Source organism: Coptis chinensis, chromosome 5 (genome assembly GCF_015680905.1).
Source record: "Coptis chinensis isolate HL-2020 chromosome 5, ASM1568090v1, whole genome shotgun sequence".
Classification (NCBI taxonomy): domain Eukaryota; kingdom Viridiplantae; phylum Streptophyta; class Magnoliopsida; order Ranunculales; family Ranunculaceae; genus Coptis; species Coptis chinensis.
The window spans coordinates 66,512,561-66,531,803 of record NC_141460.1 but is presented as its reverse complement, the minus strand read 5'-3'; the positions used below and the strand labels follow the sequence as shown (position 1 = coordinate 66,531,803).

General features: G+C 35.2%; 2 long non-coding RNA genes across 2 annotated transcripts; both read right to left on the bottom strand.

The window, feature by feature from the left end:
* Positions 1-1,454: 1,454 nt before the first annotated feature.
* LOC147498437 (uncharacterized) lies at positions 1,455-2,016 on the bottom strand. The gene is made up of 2 exons (XR_015194296.1): positions 1,880-2,016; positions 1,455-1,743 (listed from the first exon to the last, which is right to left on the bottom strand). It is a non-coding gene; the product is annotated as an uncharacterized LOC147498437 (long non-coding RNA).
* A 17-nt stretch (positions 2,017-2,033) lies between these two features.
* LOC147498436 (uncharacterized) lies at positions 2,034-2,873 on the bottom strand. Its single transcript, XR_015194295.1, has 3 exons — positions 2,730-2,873; positions 2,344-2,430; positions 2,034-2,269 (listed from the first exon to the last, which is right to left on the bottom strand). It is a non-coding gene; the product is annotated as an uncharacterized LOC147498436 (long non-coding RNA).
* Positions 2,874-19,243: the final 16,370 nt, after the last annotated feature.

Here is a 19,243-nt window from a genome sequence, read left to right as displayed (position 1 = left end):
CATTTCTTCTGCTAGAATCCTCATGAATCATTTTCAGAGGCCTGGAATTGTTTCACTAATCTTCTCATTGAATGCCCGTATCATAATCTTGCGAAGGACACACTTGTTCGTGCCTTCTTCAAGGGGCTTTTACATCTTCATAAGGATGTTCTAGATATCATGACTGAGTAGTTTTCTTAGTAAAGGAGCCTTGGAGGCTTATAAATTCTTAGAAGATCAATCTAAGAGGAACAATAATTGGGGAGGTAACGACTCTTCCCGCTCCACTCCTTCTTCTTTTGAGGTTAAACATGATCCCGAGCTTAAAACTCTTATCAATGCCCTCACTAAAAAGGTAGATGTCCTCTATGTTCAACAACAGCCCACTCCAGTCATGAACATTAACTCTACTCGTTGTAATGTCTATTTTAGTCTTGAGCATTCCGACTTCTATTGTCCTCTTGTCTATGCACAACCACCACCACAACCATCAAACTTCAACCAGTTAACTCCACATCAAGGGCAAGGATACTTAGGTAACCAGAATAGAGGTTTCGTGCCCATGACCCAGAACTATCAACATCAAGATATGAACGCTCAACAAGCCTTAATTCCAGTCCAACCATCTACAAACAAAGTAGTAGTGACCTTGTTGGAAAAACAAAATCAAATTATGCAACAAAACTCCAACTTGATGAAAGATCAGCATGATCAAAACTCTAATATGATAAAACAAACGATGCAAATGATGTAGTCTGTGTGCCAAAAGGTTATTGACATGTTTCCTAACCCAAATAATAACCAAGCAGGCGTGTTTCCAAGTCAAGCAGTGCCTAATCCTAAGTCAACAAACACCGCCTTCGATATACACAATATTCAGTATAATGGTAATATAACCCCAGGGGACCTACAGGTAGTCACTACCCTTCATTCAAGGAGAGTAGTTGATAACAAAGTAACTATGCCTAAAGATCGCCCGCAAATCACTACACCATAACAGCCTATTTGTAACGGATATACATCCGTTACAAAAATTATTAGTAACGGTTATCTTCCGTCGACACAAAAGCGTGACAAATATTAGTAATGTATATTTGTAACATTTATTAACCGTTACAAATATTACTAACAGTTATAAAGTGTTACTGAAATTAATTTCAATAACAGATACATTACCGTTATAAGTTATTAGTAACGGTTACGTAATTTGTTCAAGCGTCACTTTGTTTTTCTATTTCTAACGATTTCCTATCCGTTACTAACTAATTGTCAGTGTAAAAAAAAAAATTTATGTTACTAATGGTTCTGTATCCGTTACTAATGAAGTTTCTTTGTATAAAAAAAATTCTGTTGCTAACGGTCTGTATCCGTTACTAACAAATTTTCAATGTATAAAAAAAAATATGGGCCACCTGTACTGGAGAGAGACAGGAGAAGAAGAGAGTGGAGAGAAGACCTGGAGTGGAGGCGTGAGATAGTTGAAAGTGAGGAACTATCATCAGTAGAGCTCCCTTGAAAAGAGGCAGTGTTTTGTAATTGTTAATAAAACAACTCACCTTACTAATATTGGCCAAGTTTCCTCCACCTCTCCCCATCACTTTACCAACAGCATTTGCAGGAATCAACATCTCAGCTATTGAGGGAAGTTAAGAACTTGAACAAGCAGTTCCAATAATATACAAAATATTTGAAAAAACAGTAAGCATAAAATACATACCCTGCATATGGCTTTGATGAATATGAACCATAGCCATTATCCCCAACCTTGCAAAAGAATGAGATCCAAGAAAGAAAAAAAGTTAAAATCGCGATTCCAAAAGATGAAATTGCTGAAGGAGATCATTCAGAAGAAATCATGTAAACAAATTACAACAAACTCATCAATGGATGAGTAGCCGACCTTAGTATACAAATGGACCTTGAATCCCAGGAGAATCACGATAGGCATGCCAATAGCATAGAAGGTTGCCAAATTAGTCCACGCAGCCAAGTGTTGCCACCCACATCCTCTTGACACCCCTGCAAAGTCAAATATTGTGCATCAAAAACAATTAATATGGAAATCGCTAGTAGGGGAGTCATTGAAGCGAAGTCTTTCTTAATTACAGGGATGTTACTAAAAGCACTGGCCCAGAGATTATGACCAAAGATAAGAGATAGAACAACTACAAGAGCAAGAAAGATTGAAAGCTTGAGTGTCATTGACACAACATTCTTCGCTCTATCAGCATTCCCCGCTCCCAACTCATTTGAAACTCTCGTGCTGTCACAGACAGCTTCTGTGTTCACACTGCAGAGGTTACAAAAGTGATCATCCAACTAAGCTCAACAAGTTCTCATGAGTGAAGAGTGAAGCAACCTTACCACATGGCAATCAATGAGGTATTATTTTCTGAATTCAGCATCAACCCCGCTAATAACACCAGAAGTTCAAAGGCCCAGTACTCCAAACTGTGATAGTATGAATACCAAATAAAACAAAGTTTATACTTATCCCTAGTGGAAAATGAAAATATAAATAGAGTACTCTGTTATCCCGAAAGGAATCTTGCTCTTTAAAAGGAAGTCAACTATGGACTTCGTCATATGCTATATGATTACTCAACCTCTGATAGAGTGACAGCAGAGTGGACTATTATTAAGCCCATGACTGTACTATTTTATTTTATTTTTTTCTTTGTTTCTTTTTTTTCCCTGGTAAACAATGACTATGTGAGATAAAAAAATGTAGATATCACAATGTCACATACCAAACCATCACGGCTGATGGGATTGCCAACTTCATGCTTGGAAGTACATGTTTGAAGCATTCCATCGAAAGTCCTTCCCATGTATTCTTGAACTTCTCAGAATAATTCACATAGACCTAACATAATTACCGAGATCCACAATGATAGCGCTATTTGATAATCTTTGCTCCCTTGAAACCAAAAGCAGTGCAATAAACTAAGACATAAGCAAGTCCAACATTAAATGCCAGTGGCGATATTCTTGAACATCTCAGCTATTGAGGGACTTAATAACCTACACAAGGAACAAGTAGTTCCAATAATATACAAAATATTTGAAAAAACAGTAAGCATAGTCAACAAATAAGCATAAAATACATACCCTGCATATGGCTTTGATGAATATGAACCATAGCCATTATCCCCAACCTTGCAAAAGAATGAGATCCAAGAAATAACAAAAGTTTAAATACCAAGAAGCAACAAATAATGGCATGGTGTTCCAACTGAACAACCAGAAAAGGGCATAGGAATAGTATAGATTATCATTCAAAGTATCCTCATTATTCCAATTCGTCCTCTCCTGTTAAAACACTCTCTTTACATAAATCCATTCGATCACAAAACAATACATCAAACCATTTATAATAACGCATACCTTAATATTACGGAAATGAGGATGATCCTTACGAATGCCAGTATCAAATATCGCCATTTTAACTTTGGCACCTGTATACCCTTTCGCCCATAATGTCTCAGCTCCAAAAAGTGATGTAACTTGTGGTTTCTACATATATATATATATATATATATATATATATATATATATATATATATATATATATATATATATAATGAAAAATATATATATATAAATAAACTAGTCAAGTAATTAATATTGAAACTAAAACTAACTTCCATATTGAGCTTACGACTACAACACAACGTAAAATTACTAATCTCGGACGCATCATTAGTAAATGACATTGAACTAAAAATCTTCCCTGGCCTTTTTTCGCATCTGAAAAAGACCCAATTCTCTCCTCATTTAAGGTTCTAGAATAAGTAGAATCAATCCAAACATCTTGCATAATATAAGAGAGGACGAATACCGAGAATGATTCATATCCACAAAGATTATACCTAGAAGAAAGCAAGCCATAGGCACTTGCACTATCAATCCTTTGATCATATCCCAATGAAGTAACTGGGGGAACGCTCTGCAACGCTGAATGAACCAGAACACCACCACCACTAGAGTAAATGGAATCGACAGCGGGGGTGTCACGGCCGCCTTCTCTATCCTTCAACACATCGTCACGAAGCCTCAAAACAACTTGAACCAGTGCATCTCTCACACTACCCACCTCAAAAACAAAATATCAGTTTCGGCTACACAATCTGATTGTTTAAGATAAACTATAAAAAGTTTTAAAACCCAAACCTTTCGGTTTTGGAACAAGGTGAGGACTCAAATATATCCATAAGGCACGTCTGAAGAACATCATTCGACACCACTTAAATATGTAACAGGTCGTAGCTTCAGCTTTTTCTTCCTGAAGTCGTTTATCATGTCACGTATTCCAAGTTAAATCATTGAATCAACAATTTGATATGATAGCTGCGGCATTTTTTGTCGCAAAACTAAGTATAAAAAAGATAGTATCATATATGAACCTCCAAGCCAATAAAAATAAATCCACTCACTTTATATCCAACTGGCTGCTTGACACAGGACAGAGGATGTGGGAATTCACTAGTTGGTTTGTAATGCAAATCATACATATCATATTCATTTAAATTGGAAGTAAAAATAACATGTCCTGGGTAAATACATATATCAGGAGGGAAAATTTAAATAAAAAGTTTCCAGAAGTTCACAGAGGCAACTGAAGGTTTATATACTACACAGCAAGACCTACGTCCATGGCATAGTGAAGAACACGAGAAGAGGTACTTTTAGAGCCTCTGCAACATGAGCATGTCCTGAACAACACTTGTCTATGTTAGAAATTGATTGCGATAAACATAAATCACATAAACTAATTTCAGAGAAATCCATCAAACATAGAAGGTCAAATCTGACCCACCATCGTCGGATACATACATACTCAACTTCTCAGTTGCGTAAATGTACACCATAATTGATAAGACGGTGTTGATCACCATCATAGGTGACTCTAGTATTATCATGCCCTCTTTTTGGTGCAATAGAATCAAACTTGTCAAAAAAAAAGAAGGCACGGTGCTGCAGCAGCTGCTTTTGAGAATAGATCCCGGACCTAAAGCCAAAAATAGAACATCACAATAACGCACGTTTCAATTGCTCAGCTTTACCTTATTGCATATGTTCACAAGTTTACCTCCTGAACTGCATTCTGTATGTTCACAAGTCCGCCAACTTCGTCCCACCCAGTGTGGCCACCTTCCGAAGCAGATTTGGTAATATCACGCATGGAAATAACTAGAAGGAAATCATTCATCGCCTAAGAAAAATCTTCTCTTACTAATAGAGGATTTTCATGATCCTCGGCATTAGATGATGAACACGGCCAATGGCAGCATGAATAGCCCTATCCACCAAAATTTCCTGCATTCATTAAAACAAAGTCTATGAGAATTAATACCATTTTGTACAATATTAAAGAGTAAGAACTTTATGGAGAAGATAAATTTACAAAGTACAATATATACATTGTAATACATATCATAAGCATCGTATCCGTCACATTTGGAAGCAATGTCAAACAGGATCCGCCAACACCGAAAGCTTTCTTGAAATGGATCTGCCAACATCATATCCGCCAACACCGAAAGCTTTCTTGAAATGGATCAGTCAACCTAGACTTCCAAGATACCCCGAAAAACTTAATTTCATAAATTTGCATTGGCGGAGTTAAAAAGCGGTTAGAAAACTCACAAACCTGTAAAACAAACAAGCATACATATAATACAATCAACAATAGTGAAAATTATACACGTATATCCAAAAAAGGTTCAGCAAGTTGCAACTAGAACCCTTATCCAATATGTCCAAAAAGATTACATAATTACAACTAGAAACATTAACCATACTTAATTCTTCTGTCAGCCTATATGTCCAAAAAGATTGTTAAATTATAACTAGAACATTAACCATACTTAATGTTTCTATTAGCCCATATGTCCAAAAAGATTTGCTAAACAATGTTCAAAAAGATTAGCACTAATCAACCATTCTTAATCATATTTCAACCGCCTATCAGCCTAAATCAGCCACCCTCCAGCAACATAACTATGAAGGGTTTTATTTCCATCCTGGGGACCATCATAGAGTAATGCATCACCCATAAACACTTCCTCAATATTGATCTTTTTCTCACCTCTAAGCACTTTTCTGCCATGACAAACATCTTTGTGCATCGGATCGGTCACCACAAACCCCTTGGCTACTTCATTACCTTCTCTATCCAATAGGATAACTCTAGGCTGGTCATACAATCCTGCACGAGCACTTGTCGCATCAAAAGGAGAAGCTAAATTTTGAGGAGACATTGGAGATGGATTATGAGGTGAGTTTGAACCACGAGGTGTATTCATCGCAAACTGTGGGGGGACAATTCCCGGTGCAATGTGAGCCTGTGATAATAGAAAACACATGTAAGGGAAAAATACAAGTTATATGTATGCCTAGTTGTAAAAGTTACAAACTCACCAACAATAAATTTGTCAAACTGGCAATGGAAGCTTTAACCTCAGCCAACTCTTTCTCGACGTTGGGACTAGCACTAGCAGATGATGCCAATGCTTTGTCAAGTAAGTACTCACCAACCGCAGCATGTTCAACTTGTGCAGGTGAGATTTGAGAGCCAACAGCACGAGTACGCCCTTTTTTGTCCTTCCCAAAGACTTCAACCAGTACATCACCTTCAAGGTTTATGACCTCGCTAGTATCTTCCTCTCCCCTAATGCTTGCTTCAATAACTTTCCTTTCTTTAACAAACTTCACTTGTTCCTGAAACAACAAAGACAACCAAATAAGGACACCAATGTATATATACAATTTGGGACAAATAAATATTCACCAACTGATACATGATTAAATTCAAGAATTTTTATTATGGTTCTCAACACATTTAAATGTAGAAAGGATAAATACTTACATATGCTACACGAGCACTCTCCAAAACGGATCCATCACGACGCTCGTGACCGGTTAGCCAATCGTCCTCTCTACGTACTTTGACATTAGGGTTCTTTTGTTTCTACACAAAAATATATAAAATGATACTACATACCACTTCTAATAATAAAGACATTGACATAAGACGGTACCTTCTTGTAACAAAATGATACTACAGACCACTTCTAATAATAAAGACACTGAGATAGGACGGTACCTTCTTGTAACGTATCTGGGCATATTTTTGTCGCCCAAGAGTATGACCAATGGTATTCATTTTCCTATTTGCTGCATTATTTGCATTCTTTTGTATGACTTCAGGTCTGAATTCACGGGTCACAAACTCGGCCCAAATTGTTGGATTCATACCATCTGGACAAGCAGCAATAGCATGCAGCTTCCTTGCTTAAGGCTTTCTTTATGGTCTCTTTTCGGTAGTTGCTTTTTGCAATCCTGAATTTAGTGGAAAACTCCCTCTGAAGTTGTTTATAAGCCAAAGCCATGGGCACATCATATTCAAACTCACCCTATCAAGAATTTTAATAGTTAGAAATTCATTTTTAGTCAAGTTAAAATGATAACATTATTAACAAGAATTGAATGTTACCACCAAAGCGTCACACACTGCATCCTTAAAGGATTGTTTCACAAGCCTCCAATCCTTGTAATTCAATGGGATGGTTATTCGAATAAAATGCCCAAGCGGGTTGCCCATTTTTCCCCATAAGGTCCAACAACATTGCCCTTACTAGACACCAAGACAAGCATCTTAGCCTTAACTGATGAAGGTGCTCCGGATGATTCAGATGTTATTGGGAGTGTTGCTTAACCTGATGGGGGTGGCTGCAAGGCACTAGGACCTGACGATTGACCACTTGATTCCATTAAAATATCCTGCAAATAGTGACAATTATATTGGATGCATATATTGGGTATTGCATATGTTAATCTTTATGTGAAATCACTACACTTCAAAACATAAAACAAATCACATTCAACTTTGAGGCACAACCATCAAATAAATTTCAGTGTACAATCATCAAACTTGCATTTAAGTTTCAAAAATAACACTATGAATCAGATAGCCTACATGCTTATACACAGTAAAAAAAAGTCCAACCTAGACAAAGACATTCATATGATGCTGACGCCGCATTATGTGTCTACACATGGTTCTACCAAATCAGATTATTCTTATCACCAACAATCCTTATATCAAAGAAGGCGAAAAAAACAAAACGAAATGATGTAGTTAAAAATTAGGCTATAAGTCTCATATATAGAACGTAACATCGACTAAAAAGTCAGTGGCCTTAAGTAGTTGGGAATAGGATACACTTCAAACAATTTTTATACATATTCTTGTTCACAAGTCATCAGTACAAGATAGAACAAACTTTAAAACAATTATTCTTATACAAATGGGGTTTTTTTTTCCTGTAATACTTAACAGTTAAAACTTTAAACATTAAGTGAGACTAATTGATTTCAAATTAACAAACCAAAGGGGTACTACAAATTGTAAAATAAGACAAAATATTAAAACAAGTCAGATATTGCATTTAAGTTTCAAAAATAACATTATGAATAACCGAAATTTAAGTTAAACAACCACAACGAATAACTAATGAAAATGAACATATAATACACATTTACGCTTAGTGAAAACCTAATTTTCAAAAAATTGAAAACCCAAATTACTTGTTACCTTGCTGAAAGCTTCTTCTCTAGGCCGGGAGATTTTGCGTTGGAATAATGAATAAAGGTTTGTCCTTTGGGTACCAAAGCAACTAACTTGAAAAACCTTACAAGATTGACCAATAAACAAATTATCATCAGTCATGAGTTAGAATTGAGAAAGATAGAGAAGAAAAGGAAAAAGAAATACCTTATTTGACTCTTGGTAGAGGCGGCAGCGAGAACCAGCAGCGCCGAGGTATGTTTTCCCCCTTTCGTTTAATTACTCTTTTCATACTCTGACTCATGGGTATGTTGACCACTTGACCTAATGAGCGCCGAGGTGAAATAATCCCGCTTAAATTTTTGCCTTTTTCTTTTGTTTTTTTTTGTTAATTGGTCTCGCTTTCTCATTTTCATTTTAGCATTTGTCACAGTTTTCTATCCGTTAGTTAATATATAGATAAACGTCACAAAGTAATCCCGATAATTCAGTAACGGTTAAGTAACTTTGTAAAAGAATATTAACCGTTAGTAATTTACTAACAGATGTATAAGTGTTACAAACGTGAAATTGCACTTGTTAGAAAATCCTTGTTATGGTGTAGTGAATAGAAGCTAAAAATGAAACCATACCAAATACTGTCATAAAAACTGAAGACCCTACAACTATAAAAGTTCCAGTCCAACCACAACCAAAAGGTACAACTTTACCAAATACCACCATAGAAATTGATGATCCTACACCTATAGAGGTTCCAATATGGACACCTAGATGGAAAACAGCTAAAGATAAAGCAAAGACTAATAATATTTTTGACCCTTATGCTAAATATAGAGATAAACCACCGTATCCCCATAAACTAATTGTGTCTAAAAGGGATGAGAATTTCGATGAGATTAGGGACGTGTTTAAAAATCTGACTATAAACCTATCTTTTCTAGATGCTATAAAAAGCCTACCTGGACACGTTAAGTTTCTAAAAGAGTTGTGAACCAAGAAGAGGAAAACTAACATACCCAATGAAACCTTCTTAACTAAACAATATCCCTCTTTATCTGAATATAACGTAATTGTTAAGTACAAGGACCCTGGTGAGTGTACAGTGCACCTTGGGCGATTACTTCATAACAACTGCTCTATTAGACCTGGGGGCGAGTGTTAACTTACTCCCTTTTTATTTATATAAACAACTAGGTCTAACGAAACTTCAACCAACCAAAATGACTGTGAAGTTAGCCGATCATTCTATTAAGTACCCCAAAGGCGTAGTTGAAAATATTCTCGTTAAAGTTCAGGACTTTTACTATCCAGCCGACTTCGTTATTCTCGACACAGAAATTGCTCATAATTCCATTGCCATCATCTAAAGGCGTCCATTCTTGGCAACTGCTAATGCCCAAATCAATTGTCGGGATGGCTCAATGACTCTTTCTTTTGGAAATCTTTATGTAGAAGTTAACATGTTTAAACAAAAGCAGGGATAACTAGGTTTGCCTGTAGAAGGAGAAGTAAAGTCCATTAAGAGTTTTGTATCTCACATTAGTGCGGCTGACGCTTTTGTCCCCACACTAGTAGATACCCCTCTTATGGAAGAAGACAAATCACAATTTTGACTCCTTGAACATAACTGAAATAGAGAAAAAAAAATTCCACCCTGCCTTTTGACCCTATGAAAGATGGAGTCAATCTCACAATAAACGAGATAGATAAATTCCTTAAAGATGGAGATGAATACCATAATTATATGGATGTGACCAAGCTAGATGAGGAATTCTATGAGTTTCTAAGATCCTGTGATGATCCACCCTCTCAAACACTACTTAGAGTACCACCCGACCACCATTCACCTAAGCTAATCCTTCATAGAAACCAACCATTCTTCCCACCCTTTCCTTTTAAAACTTATCCATATCCCACATATCTTCCACAACCATCCATTTTCTCATGATCATTCACTTGGACACCCTTTCGTTCAAAGAAGAAAATGAAGGTGCATGCTCGGTTATGATTTAAGTCTATCAGGCTTCACTCTCATTTCACTAAATTGTGTCGTAGAAAGTCTTGGTGCTTGATTTTGTTTGGTGGTACATTCCATGTTAATTATTTATGGAAAGACCCACAACTCTTTAGGTTGTTGATATATGATAAATTGTATGTTAATAGATGTTTTAGATAAAGTCTCATGAATTTGACTTTAAAATACCCAAGTTTTTGTACAATACCATCTTTCTTGAGTATAGGCCAAACAAAAATTTTCAAACTTAAAAAGAGTTTTCCAATTTTGTTTGGGGGTGACGTATTTTGGTATTTCATTTCAAAACGTTTTGCCACCCATTGCCTGTCATATTTACTCCAATTTAGTTAGTACGTAACAGTTTAATTGTGCTTCATGTTATCATATCATCTTTATAATATTTATGTTACAGGTACTGCCAATTTTTACTACGTTTCTATGGTAAATTCTTTCATTATCTCTTTACACTTTGAGGACAAAACGTTCAATTGTTTGGGGGTGGGATAGAAACATTTGAAAAAATTAGGCACTTTTAGGATGTAAATTACGTACTTTTCTTTATAAAATATTTAAAACAAAAAATATTGTTTATACTAGGCACTTAGTGATAATGGTATTGTTCCCTTCTCCATGATGATATTAGTCTAGAAATCTCACGTAGTACTTAAATTAGGATTTAATTTTTGAAATTTAGATTAATATATAGGTAATAGTCATTGCATCTTTTCACGAACATCTTGCATGAGCATCTTTGATTGTACTTGGCAGTATTTTTCTAAGACCTAGGTTAAAGTACTTAATACATATCTTGTGAGCATCTAGCCTAAAATCCTCATAATAGTGAAATATCTGAGTGATGACACAAGGGAGAAGTAAATTCCGAGTAAAGAAATCACACATCCACTTGCTTGATCACCATACCATATCCTAAGCGAGAATTTAAGCCTTCTTTGGATCGATATAGCCAGAAATTCACACCTATATGAAATTTATTATCCGCTAGTCGCCCCACTGAGCCTTTCATTAGCATTTTTCACAAACCAAAAATCCTTTACCCAATAAAACAAAATAAAAAATAAAATCAGCCTACCTATCTGGATAAGTATGAGAAATAGGATGAGTGAGGAAAAGAGAAGAGAAAAACCTGTGTAAACAAAAATTAGTTAGTTGCTTCAAAAAAATTAAAAGAAAAGAATTTTTCATTCAAAGAAAAAAAAAATAAAAATAGAAATAAAATAAAAACTCCAAAAATATAATAAAATGAGTCAAAAAGCCAAAATAAAAAGGCTAAGGATGGAAACAAAGTGTAGAAGCAAAATAACAAGGTTTTTTTTAGCTACATAATATGAAGACCGTATTTTCTCAGACTTGTCTTTTTGAATATCTATTTCCTTCCTTCTTTAACCAACACATACGCCCCATTTTACCTAATAAAAACCTCTAACTCAATTAGAAATAGGTTGGTGTGATAGTAAGTGGTAGATGTGTTTGATCGACCTTGAATTCCTTGGATTGTCATTAGGATTGTGAGGAAACGTGTTCCCACTGCACACTGGAGTTAGCAAATTTGAGTGAAAAAATCAGAGTGTTATGTGTTTTGACACATTCCTTGTGAGAACCTACTTAGGCACGCTATCCAAAAGTTTTAGAAACGGGCCTGCCATTGCATTTCATATCATAGTTTATTGTATAGTTATTTATCTTAAGATGATTTGATTATTATGCATGTATGTGTTTAAGTTTTAGAATGATCATCATTGTTTAAATACTAGTGAGACGTATAAATTTTGAGATAAAGTTATGGAACAATTACTTTTATTTCTTAGTCGTTGTAGTATAAATGAAGTTTGTGAGTACTTTCTCTAGAAAACTCTCACAAGGCTATAACTCGTCCACTAGAGAATTCCTAGTGGTTAAGGCCTTATTGTATATGGTCAAAGCAGTCGCACTCAGCGAAACGAAACTAGTTAAAAATACATTTTTGGTCACTTATTTTAATTTGTCATATTTGCTTGAGGATAAACAAAATGTTGTTTGGGGATGGTTTGATAAGAGCCCAAAACTGTAGTTTTAACCCCTTAATAATATTACATTTAGACCAATTATGTGTATAATAAATAAGAGTTAGTATTATTTATGTGCTTTTGTGTATTCCAGGTCTTTGAGCCAAATATGTGAAGAAATATGTCACTTTTGCAAGAGAAAGGAGCAAAGGTTGGTTGCTAAGAAGTTCTATGGTTAAATCCCAAGTTTCAAGGAGAAAAAGTCTTTTTAAAGCCTAGTCAAAGCTGAAAAGTCAAAGTCAACGGGGTAAAAAAAAAAAGTATAAAAGTCAATAGAACTTCCGCAGGCCGTATCTTTGGAATCAGACCTCAGAATTGGGCCTATTATATGTCAAAACGACCGGCTCGGAAAAATATTTCTAATGGTATAAGTCGTGACCCAATCAGATTAGTAAATGTGGATGAAAAGGGTGTTAGAGTAATTTTGCACAAAGAAACTCTTTTTGGACATATGTAATTAAGTTTTGGGCTTGATTTCATGGCCCAAAATATGGCTCCAAAGCCCATGCAAGAAATTGTAAACCTAACTCTCTCCTATATAAAAAGGTTTAAGGCTAAATAAAGCTTGACTACTCCCCTCTTTAGTTTAGAATAAATTAGGGTTCTCTCTCTCTCTCTCTCTCTCTCTCTCTCTCTCTCCTTTTTAGTTTTAGTTTATAAGTTTAGTTTATACCCTCCATTAGAATTATTAATAAAAGCTTTAGTTTATTCAATTCACTTACTTCTTCTTTACATTATGTCTTCCTTTCATTCTTTTGTTCATGATAGTCCCATGAATCAAAGCTAAACTCCCATTAAAGGGAGTTTGAATGAAGCTTTGAGAGGACTTGATTTGTTAGTATAGATTTGTTGTTAGAGTTTTAAGTTTAGGTTTTTCTTGACTTAGAGATAAGAAGAGTTTAACCTAAACTAGATAATAGTGAGTTTGCCATGTGAATGGGAACAAGCTTTCTCTCATGCTAATTAGTTAATTACTAGAGATAGTATAAAGTAATTAAAGATCATTAAAGGTCTAGTCTTTATATTTTAACCTTGTGTGAGAATATCTAGACTAGGGTTTTCTATACAAATCTATGCTAGCATGTTAAGAAATTAAAAAGTGGATTTCAATTTCTCTCTCTAGTTTTCTCCATATTTGATTCATCTATATTTAATTACTTTAGTTAATATTAGTATAAGATCAATTGAAAGTATAATCGTAGAGTATAAATCTCACAACACAATATTACTCCCACTATTGTTCCTTTTGTTTGATTAGTTGAATTTCATTAATGTCTTGATAGTTTAGGAGTGGAACGAATCTGTACTCTTTATATTATTTCATTACAATATTACTCTCACTATTGTTCCTTTTGTTTGATTAGTTGAATTTCATTAATGTCTTGATACTCTTCTTTATATTATTTCATTATTTGAGAGTAGGAATATTGATATGAGCACTTATTTAGTTAATTGATTATTTGTGTTTACGTATAGATAGTTAGTTAACATAAATTTCTCTTTATCAAGCATCGAGAAAGGTAAGTTGATTGTCAAATTCTTAAAAGTTTCTCGAATTTCATCAAATTTTTTGTCAGATTTATTCTTTGCCAAACGGGCAGGAAACGGTGCCTTAGGGCGGAATTTGGCATAAGGATCCGCTTGCTCGTTTCCCAATTTTTTAGATGGTGACGTTGTTAAACTTGGTGTTGCCATCGTAGGTTCATTATCGAAAATAGATTCATTAGAACCTCTGATTAGTTTTGATTGACCATCTGGCATACGGATTTGATTGTCAACGGTTTTTCCAGATCGAAGAGTAGTTATTGCATTCATCTCACCTTGGTTTAGAGCATTTGTACCAGGTGCATTAGTGAGTTCAAAAGCAATGTTTGCTGGCTTAGGGTCCATAACTGCTTGGCCATGAAATATGCCTTTCTGATCACTCTTTTCTTGTGCTAATTGTTGAAGTGATTGTTGGATAGACGTTAGGATTTGGGATTGTTAGTTCATGTAAGCGAAGAAAGTTTCACTTATCCTATCAGTAACGAGAGGCATAGGTTGTGCAACAAGGACTAGTTCACTATTATTGCTGAGAAATTGTTGATTATAGCCAGAATTTAGATTGGCTGGAACAAGGCTTTGGTTGTTTTGATAGTTAACATTGGAATTACTTTGAAACTGATTTTGACTTTGTTGGTATTGCTGATTATTTCCTTGGAGGTATAGAATAAAATTGTTGGTTGGTCGAACAGGTGGATTGGCGAAACCTGGAGGAGCCATTTGTTGATTATTCGGGCGCCAATCGAAATTCGGAAGTTATCTCCAAGGTGCATTAGGAATGTTGAATACATATGCCTCCTCCGATGGTTGAGATGGGGGGCATATAACAAGGGACAATAAGCATCAGGATGGTTTAGACTTAGACAAAGAACACACGGGGAAGTGTTAACGTTCCTGACCTGTTTTGGGAGTTGATCGTTTACTTGAACTGCAAGAGCATCTACTTTTTTAGTGAGGGATTCTATTAGATTCTTTAATTTAGGATCAGTTTTTACCTCAAAAATAGATGTAGCTTTTGTAACAATATCCTTAGATGACCTAGAAGAATCAGTGTTACCCCAATGTGTACCTCTTGTTGTTTGTTTTTCAAGAAAAGTATATGCTTCAGTTACTCTTTTGTCCATAAAGCAACCGCCGTTCATTATATCTAGAGTTTCTTTTTGATGATCGGAAAGTCCATTAAATAATGAACGAACAAGGACAGCGGTGTCGAGCTGATGATGAGGACATTCTAAAAGAAGATCAGTAAATCGACTCCATGCTTCTGTAAAGGATTCATGAGGATTTTGACGAAAGAATTAGATTTTCTGAAGCATTTCAGTAGTTTTCTTCTGAGTATAAAATTTTAGCATGAAAGCTTGCACAAGTTTATTCCATGTGTCTATGGATTGTGGTTGTTGTCCTGCTAGCCAAACTGACGCTTTATCAGCTAAAATGAAAGGAAACAACCGAAGCAAGATTTGTTCGGTAGAGACGGCTAGATGGTGAAATGTTGTGGCTACTTGTTGAATCCTACGGAGGTGATTGTACGATTTATCATGGTCTAGACCATGATAAACATGTAACAAACCAAAAACGTTAGACGGGATTCAAAAGTCGCTGGCAATATCCTCGAGTTTGATGCAAGAAGAAGGGCATTTCTGTAATGTTGTATAGAAGTCCGGAAGGGGCTTCTTAGCTGGTGGAGTTTCGTTAGCCATAACGAATGAATGTAATGGTGGCAAGGGATCTTGATGATTTTTATTAATAGAAGAAGAACTATGCTGCGGTGAGAACTTACGCAATTACTTATCGTATTTTCTCATACAATAAGTATGTTCAAATTATTTATTATTACCAGACCTTAATCTCATGCAAACATAAAATTAGATTTTATGCACACAAGGAACTTATTATTACTTTAATTATATTATTTTCTGAGGCATTCAAAGTGAACAACGTAGGCCTAAGCTGCTGCTAGCGTAGCAGTAAAGCTAGGAATACGTGTGCATACACCAACAGCCAGGTCACAAGAAAGATGAGGAAGGATTTCTGTGCAAGCACGATTCTAATTAAGTAACGTCAATCTTTCAAGTTTCCTAGACACCGTTGGAATATGTTTAAAATTAATGGATTTTTTTTTAATTAAAATTTCTGCAAGGGATAAAGCCACTACATATTAATACTATTATCATTATTAGGTAAAATTTATGCAAGGGAGAAAGTAAAATAATGTAATCATGGAAATACTACTCATACATATAGAATTGAAGTCTAATCATGCAAATTTAACTTGCTCATACAACATGTGAAGATATTCTACTCATACGTATTGAAATATTAATAGGCAAGGTTGTATCATCAATAAATACTTCGATATATACAGGCAAATACACATCAGTAATACGTATATGTAAGCTAATAGGTATATAGATATTATGTAGCCATATATCTACAGTAACAGGCAAATTGTAATTACTCATACGTATCAAGATATTATAAGCATGCGTATATATACTAATATGCAAAGACAGAAAAAATACGTAAAATTAAACAAGGAATGTAGTATATATAGAGTACTACTCGTGTTTGGCATAATAATTCTATTTCGTCAATACTCATTGAGATTGTGAATGTCATATAGAGAGCAGCTTCACCCCGCAGGGTTTAAAAACAACTTACCCAACTCAGATTTTAACCATCGTTGGAATGTTCTCCTCTTTCATGAAAAAATCGACTTATTAAACAAAACAGTTTACTCCTACGTAGATAGACACTAAACATGCAACAACAGTTAGTTACTTATACGTATAGATAGATATAACCATGCAAAACAGTACCACATGTATGTATATATACATTAATACGCAATTTATTACCACTTAATCGCATATATATATTCACAGGGGTATTGACATGATTCATACATATCATTAACCTAATACGCAAAAGATAGTCCATTAATTATGACATAATAACCATGTACATGTGAATCATGCAAAAATACTATAAAATTTGGAACCTGCAGCATCCCACAATTCCGCCAAAGAAATGAAACTGTCGTTTCAACTCGTGGATGTCCTGAACACCAAAAGGAATTGTGCAGTAGCAATTGCAATGTCAAAAACTTAGGCCCTTTACTGAAATTAGAAGGTTTAGTAGATGCTGCTATTGAAAAACTAGCAAGATCAGATATTAACCCCAGCTCGTGAGGAAGACCTAGCGGACGCTAGTCCAATATCGCGCACGCACAGGATTCGTGTACAGTCAACCAAATTTTGTATAGCAGTCTTATGTCAATGCATAGCTTGTGCTCCAGGTCCTAACTTTTGGTTCCTGTAAATGCCATGAAAATTTTGATATGGGGTCAAGTCCAAAACGTGGGAAAAGTTCGAAACAAGAAACGAAGAAAAACAGGAAAATGAAATGAATGAAAGGATGAGAGTGGGGGGTTTCCCCTTGGAGCAATTCCAGTTTGCAAGCACAGGTCCTTGGTTCTTTAGAATGGCAGCGATGCCATTTGATATCTACACTTTGCGGTATAAAGATTTGGATTCTCTATTCCATTCAGTGTAGACTCAAGCCCTTACTCATGATTCTTCGTTCGTTTAGTTCGAGTAGGAATTCGAACCAACCTAAAGTCTAGGACTGCTTACAACTTTCTTATGCTCTAAGTAGGGAAACCAGTGAGTAAGTTTCATTTTTATGATTAGCTATACTAAAATTACTTAGCTATTTTTTTAGATTCTTAAAGTTACAAAAACATGCACACTAAAACAAAGTAAAAATCGATGTATAGAAAGGTGTGGAGAGTTAATTCTCCTCATGTGAAGTCACACCTCTATTATTTGACTCTAGTTTATTGTCTCTTAATCTTCCTAGAATTCATAGACAAATCCTAATAAAGATTATATTTTTTATCCCTAACAATATAATTCATCTCTAATATCATATTGTTAGTATAAGGAACAAAAACAATGACTTATCTCTAAGTCATTACCTTAATTCCTAACTAGACTCTACACCAACTACCATTTTGGGGTAGGATATAAAGTCTAGTTTATTTCCTTAAACAACTTAACTAGAAAATCAATTAACAAGGTGGTTCCTCACATGAGCATCCTTAACCCTCCACAAAGGAAGGGTCTAGCTCATGATCATGGGTTATGTATTATACTATTATGAAGGAGCAAGAAGAAAAAGAAGAGAAAAACTAACTTGCCTTAAGGAATTGAGATTTAATTTAGAAAAACAAGAGTTTTCTACCATTAATACTATTACAAGCTTTTACATAAAACCAAAAACTAACTACTCAAACAAGGAATGGAAAAAGGAAAAGTAATCAAGGACGTAAATGGAGTCAATGCTCTTGTTTTGTTTTCTTCCTCTCATATTAGAGCATTCTCCCTACATCCCACGTGAAACACACACATATTTATTTCCATCTTATCCACAAAATCAAAACAAAGTAATACCTTGCTTTGTTTTCACTATTAGCACCTAATCTTATCTAACCTCATTAATTACACGCAAAATGTCACTTTTGCACCAATTATTTGCACCTTTGTCTTGACTTGCATGATGACTCATCAATTCTTGCAGGACTGCATAATGGGTCCATGTGCAGTGTCTAGTGGCGATTCAGTCTTTTAGCATTTTTGCAACTTCCTGCCTATGCATAGAGTTCGTCGCACTGATCGTCTGAGCAGCTCACTCGTCGCATTCGGAGTCCTTGTTCAAGAGATATGAGCTTCGGCAGTTTGATACTTCTGTGCACATAACCCCGTTTCTGACTGGATTATATACTGTTTGAGTCTTTGGGCTTTAGTCCGGATTTGTTGGGCTTCACATGGGCTTGATCGGAAAGCTTATGCATACTCCCTATTCCGTGCTTAAATGATGGCTTTATCATCATTTTTACGTTAGTTTCTCCAACCTGCAAAAGCATGAAAATGCGATTATTTCATTATTATTAAGCACAAAGTTAATCAAAATGTTAAGTCTCTACAGGGTTTTATAATACAGTTTTGGGTGCTTATCACATATCACCTTATCCTTTGAAATTTTTAAAGCTTCATATAATGACTTAGAGCT